Source organism: Amblyomma maculatum, chromosome 7 (genome assembly GCF_055883805.1).
Source record: "Amblyomma maculatum isolate TAMU_Amacu chromosome 7, ASM5588380v1, whole genome shotgun sequence".
In the NCBI taxonomy this organism is placed as follows: domain Eukaryota; kingdom Metazoa; phylum Arthropoda; class Arachnida; order Ixodida; family Ixodidae; genus Amblyomma; species Amblyomma maculatum.
In genome coordinates this window covers 106,864,159-106,877,396 of record NC_139350.1, presented here as the reverse complement: position 1 = coordinate 106,877,396, position 13,238 = coordinate 106,864,159, and the positions used below count along the sequence as shown (strand labels likewise).

The 13,238-nt window shown below is 45.4% G+C and overlaps 1 long non-coding RNA gene across 1 annotated transcript; it reads left to right on the top strand.

The window, feature by feature from the left end:
• Positions 1-6,044: 6,044 nt before the first annotated feature.
• Positions 6,045-12,785, top strand: LOC146184276 (uncharacterized). Its single transcript, XR_014708854.1, has 3 exons — positions 6,045-6,322; positions 7,697-7,822; positions 12,492-12,785. It is a non-coding gene; the product is annotated as an uncharacterized LOC146184276 (long non-coding RNA).
• Positions 12,786-13,238: the final 453 nt, after the last annotated feature.

Sequence of the window (13,238 nt, the reverse complement as noted above, 5' to 3'; positions counted from 1 at the left end):
GTGCCGTGCGCAGCGCTCCCGCCGGTGAGAGAGTGAAATCAGAGAATTGAGGGGGAAAGCAGCCGAAGGGAGGAGAGTTTTGCTAATTTCCAGATAGAGGGGTTTTAGTCTCACCCGGATGAAGATGCTGTGCATCAATATGAGGGGGAAGGAGGGGCCGCCCGGCGCGCTATGCCAGTTCTCTCGCCCCTGCCCTTTCTGTCACTGCTCCGGGGGAAGGAGGCCAGGAGGGGAAAGATGAGGTATCCCCGTGAGGGAGACAGAGGAGGTTTTCGCTGTGTCGTGCGGGCGCGGGGAATCTTAAATTCCCACACCCTCCTCCCTTAATCGTGACCTCCACCAGGATGCCGTTTTCCCCTTTGGAGTCGCACGGCTGGCCCTTCAGCAGGTCCATGCAATACAGGAATCAGGGCAGGGGTCGGGACTTGGGTTGTTGGGCTCGGCTCCTGGTGCCTCTGCCAAAGCGAGAAAGGCCACCCCCTATGCCGAGCGGGCCCCGCATGCAGGCCGTACATCTGACTCGTTCTGCTGAAATCCCCGCCGCTGCAGTCACGAGGAAACACAAGGGGGCGAATTATCATGGCTCGCCTACCGGTCATGGGCCGCCAGTACGCCTGTGGTGTGCTGCTCACCCACGGCTGCGCCGACTTCCCGCAGGTCGTAAATCGGCACCAGACTCCATCCTGATAGGATCTCCATACTATTTTTGTTGAATGCCAATCTCTGTGCTTGACCTCAAACCGAATACGGCACCTGTATTTGATAGCCCTCCTCGCAGCTGCGGGCAAAGAATAGTCTTCTCTGCAGCTTTTTGATCCGCATCTCAAATTACTTTGCGGGGAATTCTGATCCTTGTGCCGTGCTACAGCTTCATTTAAATTTTTCTTTGTGTCCGTGGCCTTCAGCAGATTCCTTTATTGTCGAAGCTGGCAGTGCCTAAGCCTAAAGCACCATTGTATTGAAGCAGTGGAGTGCTGTTTCTGTGTATATTTGCAGCCGGCAGAAAGTGTCCTGCAGTGAAGAGCATGTAAGGAATTTACGGCGCAGCAACGGAGCACCAGACCAGGAGTACCAGCGTGGCAGGCTTCTCGAACCGAACAGCCCGTGCCGTGCTTGCTCACTGAGCACGTGTCGTAGAACCTTATTTTCTTCTTTTGCTGGCTGTGAACACCGATCTTAGCACCTCCGCTTTACAGCGGCGGCAGGGATGAGGGTACCTCAGCGGCAAGCATGTCATCAGATAACACAGCAACACCCGAGGGGAGCTTCTGGGGAGGTGTCTCCATGTATTTGGGTTTAAGGTGATCCAGGGAGACTACCTCTTCACGACCATCCAGCAGGATAGTCGCTGAATTTGTGGTCTTGTTGAGGACGCGGTACGGGCCATCATAGGAGGGGGGGGGGGCTAAGAGACGCCTTTACAGTGTCTCACCTTAGAAAAACATGCGTCGAGGACGCAAGGTCTGGGTGCACACAGATCTGACGATCAGATGATCGAGGTGGGACTGGGTTTAGGTGTTGAATGCAGTCCCGAAGGCGTTGAAGGTACTGCAGGGGCTGGGACTAGGAAGCCGAAGGAACGAACAAGTCTTCGAGATGACTTCGGCCACCGAACAGCCAAGGTTGCGACGAAAAATGGTGCGTAGGCCAAGAAACACCATAGGAAGGTGGCCAGCCCAGTGCTCGCGATCCAGGTGAGCAATGAGGGCAGCCTTGAGCTGACGATGGAGCCGCTCAACCATGCCGTTGGCACAAGGATGGTATGCTGTAGTGCGGCAGTGTTTAGTGCCGAGCAGACGGGTAAGGGAAGTGAAGAGGATGCATTCAAACTGGCGGCCGCGCTCCGTGGTAACAGCCAAACTGAGAAATTCATGCTGAAACGAAGGCTTTGGCAACTGTTTCCGCAGTAATGTCCAGAATGGGCACTGCCTCGAGCCAACGAATGAAGCGGTCAATCATCATCAGAATGTGCCGGTAGCCATTAGATGGAGGTGGTGGTCGAACAAAGTCAAGGTGAACGTGGTCAAAGCAATAACCAGGTGGCAGGAAAGACGGGCGGAGTCTTCGTATAGTGAGTCATTTTGACGGACTGGCAAGCAAGGCACGAGCGAGCCCACTGACGAACGTCTACTGTTTGGCCAGACGTACCGCTGGGTAACGAGGCACTGTGTGGCTCTGATGCTGGGATGGTAGATGTCGTGAAGTGAATGGAAAATGGCAGGATGAAAGACCTCCGGAATGGATGGACGCGGTAGAGCCGATGACAAGTCGTACCAGAGCAATCCGGTCACAAACGGATGAGGCACGAGCTGCAGACGGAGGGCACGGAGGTGGTCACGCAGGGCTTGAAGCTCAGGGTCTTTGTTATTTTGTTAAAAATTGAGAAATTTCATCCTTTTGTATCTTTCTTCTGTGGCTTATACCTAAACAAAATTAACGCTAAGTTGGTTTAATTTGCTGCATTCAAAAGTGCAATGTATTTTATATGTAGAAACAATTTTGATATTTATGCAACAAAAAATTATTTGCAAATATTTCTGTGGGGCTAGGTTATGCTACCTCTTGGAAATTCAAAATGGTGGCCACAGGTGGAAAAATATTTTTTCCTCGAAAGCAAGGGATAAAGCTCGTCATAGTAGCACAATGTGCTATGATTTATTTAAATTGAAATTGAAAATACACAGCCTGGATCTGTTGGCAAGAATGATCTGGGAAGGTATTCAAGTGCAGCTAGCTTTTAAGTGATAGCTTATAAAGCTAGTTTGGTAGAAACGCCATCGGCGTCATGATAGTAGTTGTCTGCACCACGTGTCTGAAAGAACTGGGGTTGTGTAAAAAAAATTGTATCATGGTAATTTTGGCTCTGTTGAATGATTGGAGTGTGATAGGCAATCCCGAGTTAATGAAATCACTGTATTTAATTGATAATTTTAAGAAATAAAATATGAAAAAGTTGAGAAAAGAAGGTTCAAAGGTGTCAAAATGCTCAGAATTAAAAACAACTCCTTCATGATGCTAATTAAAAATATTTAGTGCATAACTGATCATTATTTATCTGAAGTAATTGAATAAAGGGGTTTTAATATGGCTAAATGTGCATAATCAAAAACCTGTAATTGATCAATTGACAGAATTAATATGAAAAATTGGAAAAGCGGGATCAAAGGTGTCAAATACTCAGAATGAAAAACCATTGCTTGATGAGGCAAATAACGTTCAGATTGTAATTTATCAATTAAATGAGAAAATTAAAAAAAACACTCAAAGGTGTCAGACCGCTCAGAAGTTGAAGTGTATGTGTGCTGACTCTCAGTATCGGTGTATTAAAAAATAAAAAATAAAAAGCAAGATTTAAAAGTTGAGAAACATTGTCCGTGAGTGTGAAACGTGATCGCACCATAACCCTTAACTGCAAAACTGAGGTGTCCCACAAATTTTTTTTTCCATCTATGCAGGCCCATATCAAACTTACATTTCGTGTCTCTTTTGAGTGGATCTGATTGGCTGAAATGGCAAAAATGCATGCAGCAGGTCATTCATTTCTGGTGCTTCAGCCGATCAGGTGTTAACAAAAGGGACATTTTCAACATGGATGCAAGTGAGCATATGATGCTCACTTGCATCCCTGATGGTGGGTCCTTGTCTCATTTAGTAACATGCTACACTGTCATTCGAATATATTTGAACTGATTCGAATATGAAAACATCCTTTTCAGATCCACAAATATGCCTGGAAGTTTTTGAGAAAGACTGGGTACCCAGTTTGCATTGCAAAGGCATCAGTAGCAGCGTTCTTGCAGTGACGTATATTGCATTGGCAGACCACATGAAGCCTGTACATGCAGACACTTGCAAACGACCCTAAAAGGGCAACTAGGGCATTGTGAAGTTGGCCTGTATCGATAGACTGCAACACTCTAATCACAAAGAGCACATTGTTAAAATGGCAAGAATTGGGCCTAGTTGGTTATTTATTATTGGTTAGTATTAACCCTTTCACTGCCAGGTTTTTTTTTCTGACTGCTCCTCACTTCCTTCCATGTTCTTTTTTCATCTGTGTTACTTTCATCCAATTCGGTTTGGTTTGGTCAGGGATTCAGGAACAGTTCATTCAGAATTCATCAACATTTCCTGAATTCCTTCATCTATCAAAGCATGGATGAACCTGGCACACTGACTGGCCATGACTCACTGCTGAAGCAACAAAGCGACGTGGTGATGATAATGATGCAGATCTAAAAATACCTAATCTATTTGTAGTTTAATATGAAGGCCCCGCCTTCTAAAGAATGGGTCCGCGAGTCAGGGCCTCGCCCGACTACTAGTCACAACACATGAATTCCATTCTGCTCCAAAATACCATTTGGTGAAATATGGAAGAGGCCTTCATCCTGTAGTGGGTATAGTCTGGCTGATCATGATAAAAACGCCAGTTTATTTCCGGGTCAGTATAGAAGCACTTTGCAAAGATACAACACTACATGCCGCTGCAATGCGAAGCATGTGGTCGAGGCTTTGCTAGAAAGTAAGGGGCCAGTGCTTTTGCATGTCAGGACAAAACATAGTGGGGCGTAAAGATGGCCTGTGTGACATGGCAAAAGGGGCTCCGAGCAGTACAAAATACATTGCTCCTCGCGTGGCCGCAACTCAAGCAAAAAACCCAGCTCAGGAGGCATCGCTTCCGTCTCATCCTGTAATGCTCTGCTTCACAGTCCATTACATCAGGATGCTTCGTGCCGCTCGCCAACAGCTAACAACGTGATCGCTCCCTAAGCAGGACTGCACCAGACGCCCTGATTCTTCCATTCTGTCCTTTTATCTGCACTTCCTGCTGCGTCAAGCACAAGTCGCGCGCCGCGATAACCTTTGCACATGCGCAGTTCAGCTACCCCTCCACGCGCTCGGACAGAGAGAAAAGAGCACGTGCAGTTTAATTAAAAGACGAATTGAGGCGTTGGAGCCGGACATATATTTACGCTAAATGTTTATGAATTTGTGAAGCCTCTTCGTAGACAGTACGACATGGCAGCAATATTTCTTTTTACACGAGCAGTATCTAGAGTGGCAGGGAGTTACGAGTATACTCAGGAGGAGAGATGAAATGCTGATGCCACCGTTGGCGACCGATTTCTCAAGTGAAATGTACATGTCAGTATTGATTTTGCGAGTGCAGATCCCAAAAGTTATGTTACACGGCCATTAATTTCAGAGTGGCGGCAAACTGGCCATTTAATTGACGTCGTTGCAAGTTTGGTTCAACTGGTGGGAAGATTTTTTTTAAATCCAGTTTTTTTATGTGATAAAGGAGCCCTTTGTTGCCATACGGTTTTTCTTTGGCCATAGCTCATCATCATTATCATCATTAGCTGGACTATACCCACTGCAGAGCGAAGGCTTCTCTCATAATCCTTCAGTTAACCCGGTCTTGTGCTAGCTGCACCCACTTGACCCCTGAAAATTTACTAACCTCGTCCACCCACCTGACTTTCTGCCGCCCCTGCCACGCTTGCCTTCACTTGGAATTTAATTTGTTACTCTTAGCGACCATCGGTTATCATCTCCTTGCAATACATGTCCTGCTTGTGACCATTTCTTATTGATTTCGACTAGAATGTCATTATTTAGAGTTGATTTCTTGAACCTACTCTGCATGCGTCCTATCTCTAGACTATACCCAGACGGCCACTGACGTCCGACGGACAACCGAACTCGACCGCAACTCGGCGGCCGATTTCGGACGTCCGCCGGAATTCCGGCGTACGTACGAAAGCGGATGGTCGAATCCGTTCGCCCAGCGGACAGCCGCCGTACGTCCGCCACTGGATTTGCTTTTACACAGCTATGATATAGTTTGTTGTCGTCGTGCTCATCTGTACTGCGTATAAATCAGTAATGCCGTCAAGTCTGCATTATATGATGCCAGAGCGAATCGATGCGATAGAAAGCGTTTCCATTAAACAGTTTTTTTTTTATTTTCCGCATGTTTCATCGTTGAATTCTATCAAAAAATTTTGATAAGTTAAATGACCATTAAACATTTTTCTATCATGATGCTTCGGTGAAATTTTAATCAGTGGCTGAATAGACGCAGCAAGCAGCAAGCTCAAAAAGAACGAAACCGAACCTATCCTCAAAAAAATCTGAAATGAGCCAATCCAATCCACCTGACAAGTTGAAGTTTAGTCATGGAAGATGGCTTCACGTTTCCGTGTTCTGCATTTTCTGCGCAGTTACAAATACCTACGGCTGTAATGCACTGCTAGCATTGTTTTTGCTATGGCTTGGTGCGACTGGCACACTTTGTTCACCCGCTGATTCCAAAGTAAGTATTTCACCGAACTTTTGTTTCTTTAGTTGAACTTTTCGATGCACCGATAGTGGTGAGCTTTTGCGTAAGGAAACAGCTCTGTACAGCAGCCGAACGGTCGAGTGTTTTAGGCGAGACTGACAGGATGGCTCCGCGCCGACTAACTAAAGTGCAGCCTCAAGTCTGAGGGCCATCTTTACGGCATTACTGGACGCTGCGCCAGTAAGCAGCGCAACTTCTCTGTCTCTGATAAAGGAGTGCCTGCCCTAGCTTTAAAGGAGTTAATTTGTTAACCATGCGCAACGTGCTGAGTTGTAAAAACTATACGAGAAAACTTTTGCACTCCTCGAGCCTATCGTGCGACATGCCTACACTCGTGAAAACGTCGCAAGTTTTTTTTGTTTTTGTTTTTTTAATGGACAGCCGCTAATCTTTCTCTCTCAAGCTTTACGGCAACTACAGTTTCTAGAAGGAACGGCTGTAGCTACTAAATAACTAAAGGTTTAGTACTCTCCTTCAGCTTTGACAAACCAGGACAGCACCTTGCGCATGTTGGTTATGAATGTGGGACCGAACCGCGCAGAACAACCGGACAAAGAGATGAGAGAAAAAAAAAAAAGTCAGCACTTGTCTTTTTCTTGACCCGTTGTTCTGCGCTGTTCTGGCACGAATTTGACATACCGCCGCCGCGATACAGTTGGGCTGTGAGCTCTGGTGCCTGCAACGCCTTCTTTTATGCAAAACAGGTGTACTGGGAGGCCATGCAAGCCGCGGGCTCAAAAAAAAGAAAAAGAAAAAAACGAGTTGAGCAAAAGTGAGATGAAAACAACATTGTTGTTGCTTTGTCCTTACAGATATTCAAAGGCTCCTCAGAACTTCACTGCATTATTGACAGCGAGATAATGCCAAAGCTACACTAGAGCCATGCAGCACCTTATAGTGCATGATACTGAGCTTATGTCTCGCACTGAAAGCTCTTACCATGTTCTTAGATTATCATATTAAAGTAGCTTTAAACCCATGCTTGTTAATACAGTGATAGCCATAAATTGAATCTAGGGCATCATGCTCACATACAAGGCTTCTGATAACCCCTGGTCACATGATGTGGGCTAAAGCAGAAACCTGTACCTGGTCATCTTACAAGCATTTGTGCAATTGATGCTTTTAATGTGTTGTAAAAGTTTTTGTGTTCTGTTTCTGTATGGGAATGCTTTCCTTATTGAAGGCTAACATTTGGCTTGCTACAGCAAAACCTCTGCCTAGTCATCCTAAAAACAGCACTGCAGTTGGTGCTTTTAGTGTGTTGTAAAAGTATTTGTGTTCTGCTTCTGTATGGCAATGCTTTTCTCGTTGAAGACTAGCATGAGGCTTCCAAAAATATTTCAGATGCCATTTGCTGTAGCCGATTTCGTAGGCCAACAGGAAGCAGCACTTCGAACATGGAAAACTGTCATCCACGGGGGAAAAACAGCAACATCCCTTTGCATTCTCATTTCTTTGGTATGGCTGAAAGTGAGTATTGTATCATTATCTATATTATTAATATTGAATCATGATTATCATTGTTGAAGTTGTTTGAGCGTGATGATTTTAAACACACAGGACATCCCTTCGACATTAAGGTTTTAGCTTGTTTACATGTAGGATGTAGAACTGGTTTCAACAAACTTTATGCAGCAAATTCTTTTTACATTGTCCACCATGTTACTTTTTGTCATTGTCCATTGAAGTAAATAACCAGTATTTTGCGTTTACACAGTCGTCCACTCTTAGCTTGAATGGGAATGTGTGGCATGCAGTTTGCAAAATAGCAATGCATCCGTCACAGCCATGCATCAAGGCTAAGTGGTTTGTGTGTAGAGGGACCAGCCGCTCCATCTTCACGCCATCTGCCTCTTTGCTCCGGTGTGCAGACGTGCATTGAGGCAAAGTGGTTTATGTGTAGAGAAACCAGGAGCTTCTTTGTCACATCTGGCTGTTTGTTACGGTGTGCAGATGCGCATCGAGGCAAACTGGCTGATGTGTAGAGGGACCAGGAGCTGCTGCATAACGTCCTTCGCCTCTTTACTACAGTGCACAGCCGTGCATTGATGCTAAGTGGCTTGTGCATGGAGGGCGCAAGAGCTGCAGCTTCACGTCTGCCTCTTCGCTCAGGTACGCAGGTGCGTATTGAGGCAAAATGGCTTATGCATAGAGGGACCAGGAGCTGCTGTGTGGCGTAGTCTGTATATTTGCTACGGTGCGTATCGAAGTACAATGGGGGGGCTCATGTGTAAAGGTACCATGGGCTGCTGCGTCATGTCGTCTGCCTCTTTACTACGGTGCGCAGGCATGCATCAAGGCAAAATGGCTTATGCATAGAAGGACCAGGAGCTGTTGCTTCACATCTGCTATGATGCGCAGCTGCGTATTGTGGGTGGTGGTGGAAAACATTGCCATCAGATACAAATACAGGAGGTTACTCACTAGCTGACCCTGAGGGGGCTGTCCTGACAAAAACAAGGGGTCCCTAGTTTGGGACCCCAGTGGTGATAGAGGGACTAGAGGCTGGTACTTCACGCTGCCTGCATCTTCGCTACGGTGTGCAGCTGCGATGGATGCAGTGGCATCTCAAAAAGTGCATGCCACGCACTCGCATGTTCAGCCTGAGTGGACGACTGTGTACCTGCTATAGCTTTGTTATTCATAGAATAAACCTAGGCCAAGTTGGATAAATTATAGCTCACCTCATATGTGGTCAGCAAAGAAAAGCCACTCCAGAAAATCTGATGCATTTACTGTCATAGGATTCTTATTCATATACATGCTACTGACGAGTCAGATTTTTCACCCTCAGAAATGCCAGAAAAATAACCAAGGGTGCGTCTGCAATAGTCTAGCTTGCTCTTTCTCTGCAGACTTGAGTCAGATGTATGTTCCACTGCTGTGGGTGGGACAGGTGTGAATCTTTGATTTTAAGCTTGCAACAAGTATGTTATTGTAGTTTAAAGGCAAAACGGTACTAATAATCGCAGCCCCCCGTGGCCTTTATCCCCTTTTAATAGTGTTGCTAGACACTGAATTATTAGTTTACTCTGCACTGTTTCTGTCTAGTTAATGTGCGGAGATGTACATATATTTATATGATTTGGAGTTGTCGACTTTGCACTTAGAAACATTGTAGCGTTATCTGATGGGTTGCTTTCATTTCTTTAATGATTTCTGTAAGGGATCGGTGGGTGTGCTAGGCACCATTATTAGTCTGCTGTTTTTGGGTCATCTGTTCAATGCCCAGCTGCGGCCGTCTCCCACTTGCCCTCGGACAGGAGGCGGAGAGACGCGCACAGAGGCAGCTACAGCAGGTACAGTGCTTAACGGAAACGTAGGCAGAGAGGGAAAGAAGTCCCCTCTTCCGAAGACTTTGCTGTCGCACTCGAAGACGCGGGGACAGGCAGTTTGTTCTCGTTGCTGTGTCATGTAGGGGGCTCATTTTTATTTAAGGAGCTTTACGAACAGTATACAACTAAGGGGTCCTTAGTACTAAGCGTACTAAGGGGTCCTTAGTATGCTGACTGGACCCATCACCCGGAGGCAGCACAGCTTTGAAACGAGCACCTCTTTTGGAAGAACTGCTTATCGTTCAAAGAAAAAACACTGTCAGGCTGTCAGGTTGAAGGGTGTAAGGCCCTCTTCCTTGTTGGGGAGCCCATAAAAGTGACAATTATTCAGTGCAGGCGCGCTGAGTGGGGTCTCGTTGAGGATTCCAACCCTGGATGTCAACAATGGTGGGAGATGGCGGCATTGAAAAAGGGCAAGTGTGTAACAGTGACGGTATGATGCGGAGCAGGAGGATGTGGGTTGGCTCTTCTAATGTGGTCCGCAATGGTGCTGACTCGGACGCCAATAATTGCAATAATTGCCCTGTAAAAGGAGCCGCCAAGGATGCAAGCTTTGGGCAATGGTTGCGCACGTGGGACACCGTTTTGATGGGTTCTATTTTTTTTCTTTTTTTTTCCTAGGGGAGAGATTTTGGCATGTGACCTAGTGAGCCAATCATTTCGAGGTCCATTCTCTAAATTCTGTTTGTTGTGAAACGAATTTGTTGTCCCTTTTGCATTGCTTGTATTAGGGAGAGGGTGAAGAATTTATGAAAGTGGAAAGACATGCCGAAATGTTTGTTAGCCAGTCATGTGTGAGTTCGTTGTCATTGGGGATGAGAAATGTGGGCGGAGTCCCGAAGTTAATGAAACGGCCCTGCGGCCTGGAGAACTCATTCTGAGCTAGATTTTGATCTCTTTCCTCTTCGGCATAGATCATGGTCATTGTTTCACCTGTTGTAAATACGTACATTCATGTATAAAATCTAGGCAAGTACCGATGTTGAATCACTTATCAGATAACGTAGACGATATTTTGCTACTTTGTGAACGTTATTTCAGCTCGAATGGTGCAGTAGATTTTGCATAGGAATGTTTTAAATCCCAGCCCCCAAATATTCAAAACCCTGTATATAACGTGCCATTCTGAAGATGGTGAGATCTTTTGTCCAATCCTGTAAGAAAGCAGCAAAGCGCTCCCAAATCTTCCACAAAACTGTGTGATATCTTTAATACTAACTGCGGCTTGGTGTCACTCAAAACATGTAGGTGAGGTAGATTTCTCCCCCCCCCCCTCTTTTTGTTCGTTCAAATGAGGACCAGTGGACACTAACTCTTGCTTTTGTAATGCCCTAGGCCCCGCCTTAAGGCAGTACTTCAATGTCAATACCATTTTTATAGCTATGGCTGTCCAACAGCACTAATGTCTTTTATACACTTCTTTTACTAATCTCTTACCCAAGTGGTGGCTGATACTGCAGGGGCGAAAGTCTCTGGACAGTATGTCTAGATTTTGGACTAGAATTGCGATGTAAACGAATTGTGACCTTATTTCTCTTGCACACATGAAAGAACTAACGTTCAACTTTCACATCGACAAGTATGGTCCGAGTTTCCTGGTCGATGTGAAAGTTATGTGCTTTGATTGCAGTTTGCGTAGTCCACACACTTGTCCCCGATATTACATAGGGGCAAATTAGGCGCCTTTACAGGGGCAGTTTCTTTGGTGCCCACTACCTTCCCCATAAAAAAGCTACAATGTTTCTTGCGAACAGCTGGCTGCATTTATAAATACCATTATTTTTTTTTTGTAATTTGTTGTGCGTAGTTGAGAAATCCATGACATACATGCACAGCTGGTTGCCAGAATTATGCAACCATATTTCAGTAACTAACATCCATGCTGCATGCTGCCGGTAATACATCAGGAGCTTGTGGTTGTCAGCTTTTTGTGTTTTGTGTGACTATAAGCCTTGCTATTGTAATGTCACATATAGCGCTGTGGGTAAACAAATAACTTTACTTTTAACTCTTGTAGAAGCATGAACACTGCGCAATCACTGCGGCGGGCTATGCTTCCACATCGGGCTTTAGCCACATGTCAAATGTCTATCTTTATTCTGCTGCAGCAGCTTGCATGTTATCAGATAAGTTACTTCGTCGCAGCTGCTCTAAGGAGACGCTTTCTAGACGCTTGTAGCCTAGATGTTGATGTCGATATACCCCCGACACGCCCAGGCAATGTCTTCGGTAGAGGGTACATGGAAACCAGCGAAATGTGCAGTTTACAGAACAAAAAGGTAACAATTTTAAATGATGTTATTATTGATCACTTCTTTTCAGAGCAGGAACAATTACTTTAGAAATCTGCCTGTTAAACCGCTCAAAGTGCAGGTTTCTGCCGCCAATGCGTACCTGTGTAATACTGCAATGCTCTGGCTGTGCTTTATGTTCATATACAGCATCCTTTATGCTTAGTTTCTCTGCATGTGCACTCCATGTCTTGGGCATTGCTGAGGGTGCATAGCAACAAGCATAACATGCCATGTTTGGTCAGAGTGGCATGTTCAAAAAGACGACATAAAAACATTAAAATACTGAATGCCAGGTTCTGGTCAAACTACGTTTGTATATTTTGTTATTCTGCATGGGTTTTGCTGCAGTTATATGACCTTTCTATATAGTATGTGACAGTTCTGAATGGAGATGCATGCGTACAGTGCCATCTGGAAAAAGCAATTGAGAGAAACTGGCAGTTGCCCTTGGAGATGTGTAATCAAAGTTCAGCACAGATAACTTGAATTTAATTTTCCCTTCTATTGCAGGAGGAGCCCAGCCTGCTCTTTCCATCTTAGGCCTGAAAGACCAGCAACAGCTGATCGAGCAAATGCACAGGATAGTAACTGCTCCTGGAATCCCGGCCTGCGGAGGCCGCCCACAGAGAACTCGATCATCTCCTCGCTAATTCCGAAATATTAGGTTTCAATAAATACCTTTTCCTCCACCACCTCCCCAAGGGAAGAGATTTCACGGCCAAGGATAATTAAAAAAAATTATTCAAGTAGATTCTTAATACTCCCGTTGGCCTGCATTTTACCATGCCATTCCTTAACATCGATATTTTTTTAGTGTACACTATTCATGCATGCAGTTTTTGCAATAAGGCAAAAAAAAATGCTTTTTTTGCAACCTCGCATGCTGGTATGCCTATGCACTTAGCATGTTTTCAGGAATGGTGCATTTGTGTAAAGCTCAGCTAGCATATGTGCCTCTTTGATGGAAGTTTTAATTGCACACTACTGTTCAGTGCTTTGTGTGTGAAAGTAAAGCAGACAGCAGGAAACTTGAACCTGTTGCATATTCTGTTGTCTGCTTTACTCTCACGACAAAGGCATTGAGCACTAGTATGTGATTGAAATTTGCATGGCACATGCTTGCTGAGCTTTACACGAATGTTATTGGCAAGTTTTTACACCAAAAGCGGGCCCTGCAAGCATGTTCCGGGAAACGTCCGAATGTCCGCCTCCGGCTGCCCGTCGGACGTCCGTGGGACGCGATCCGGATCCACGAAC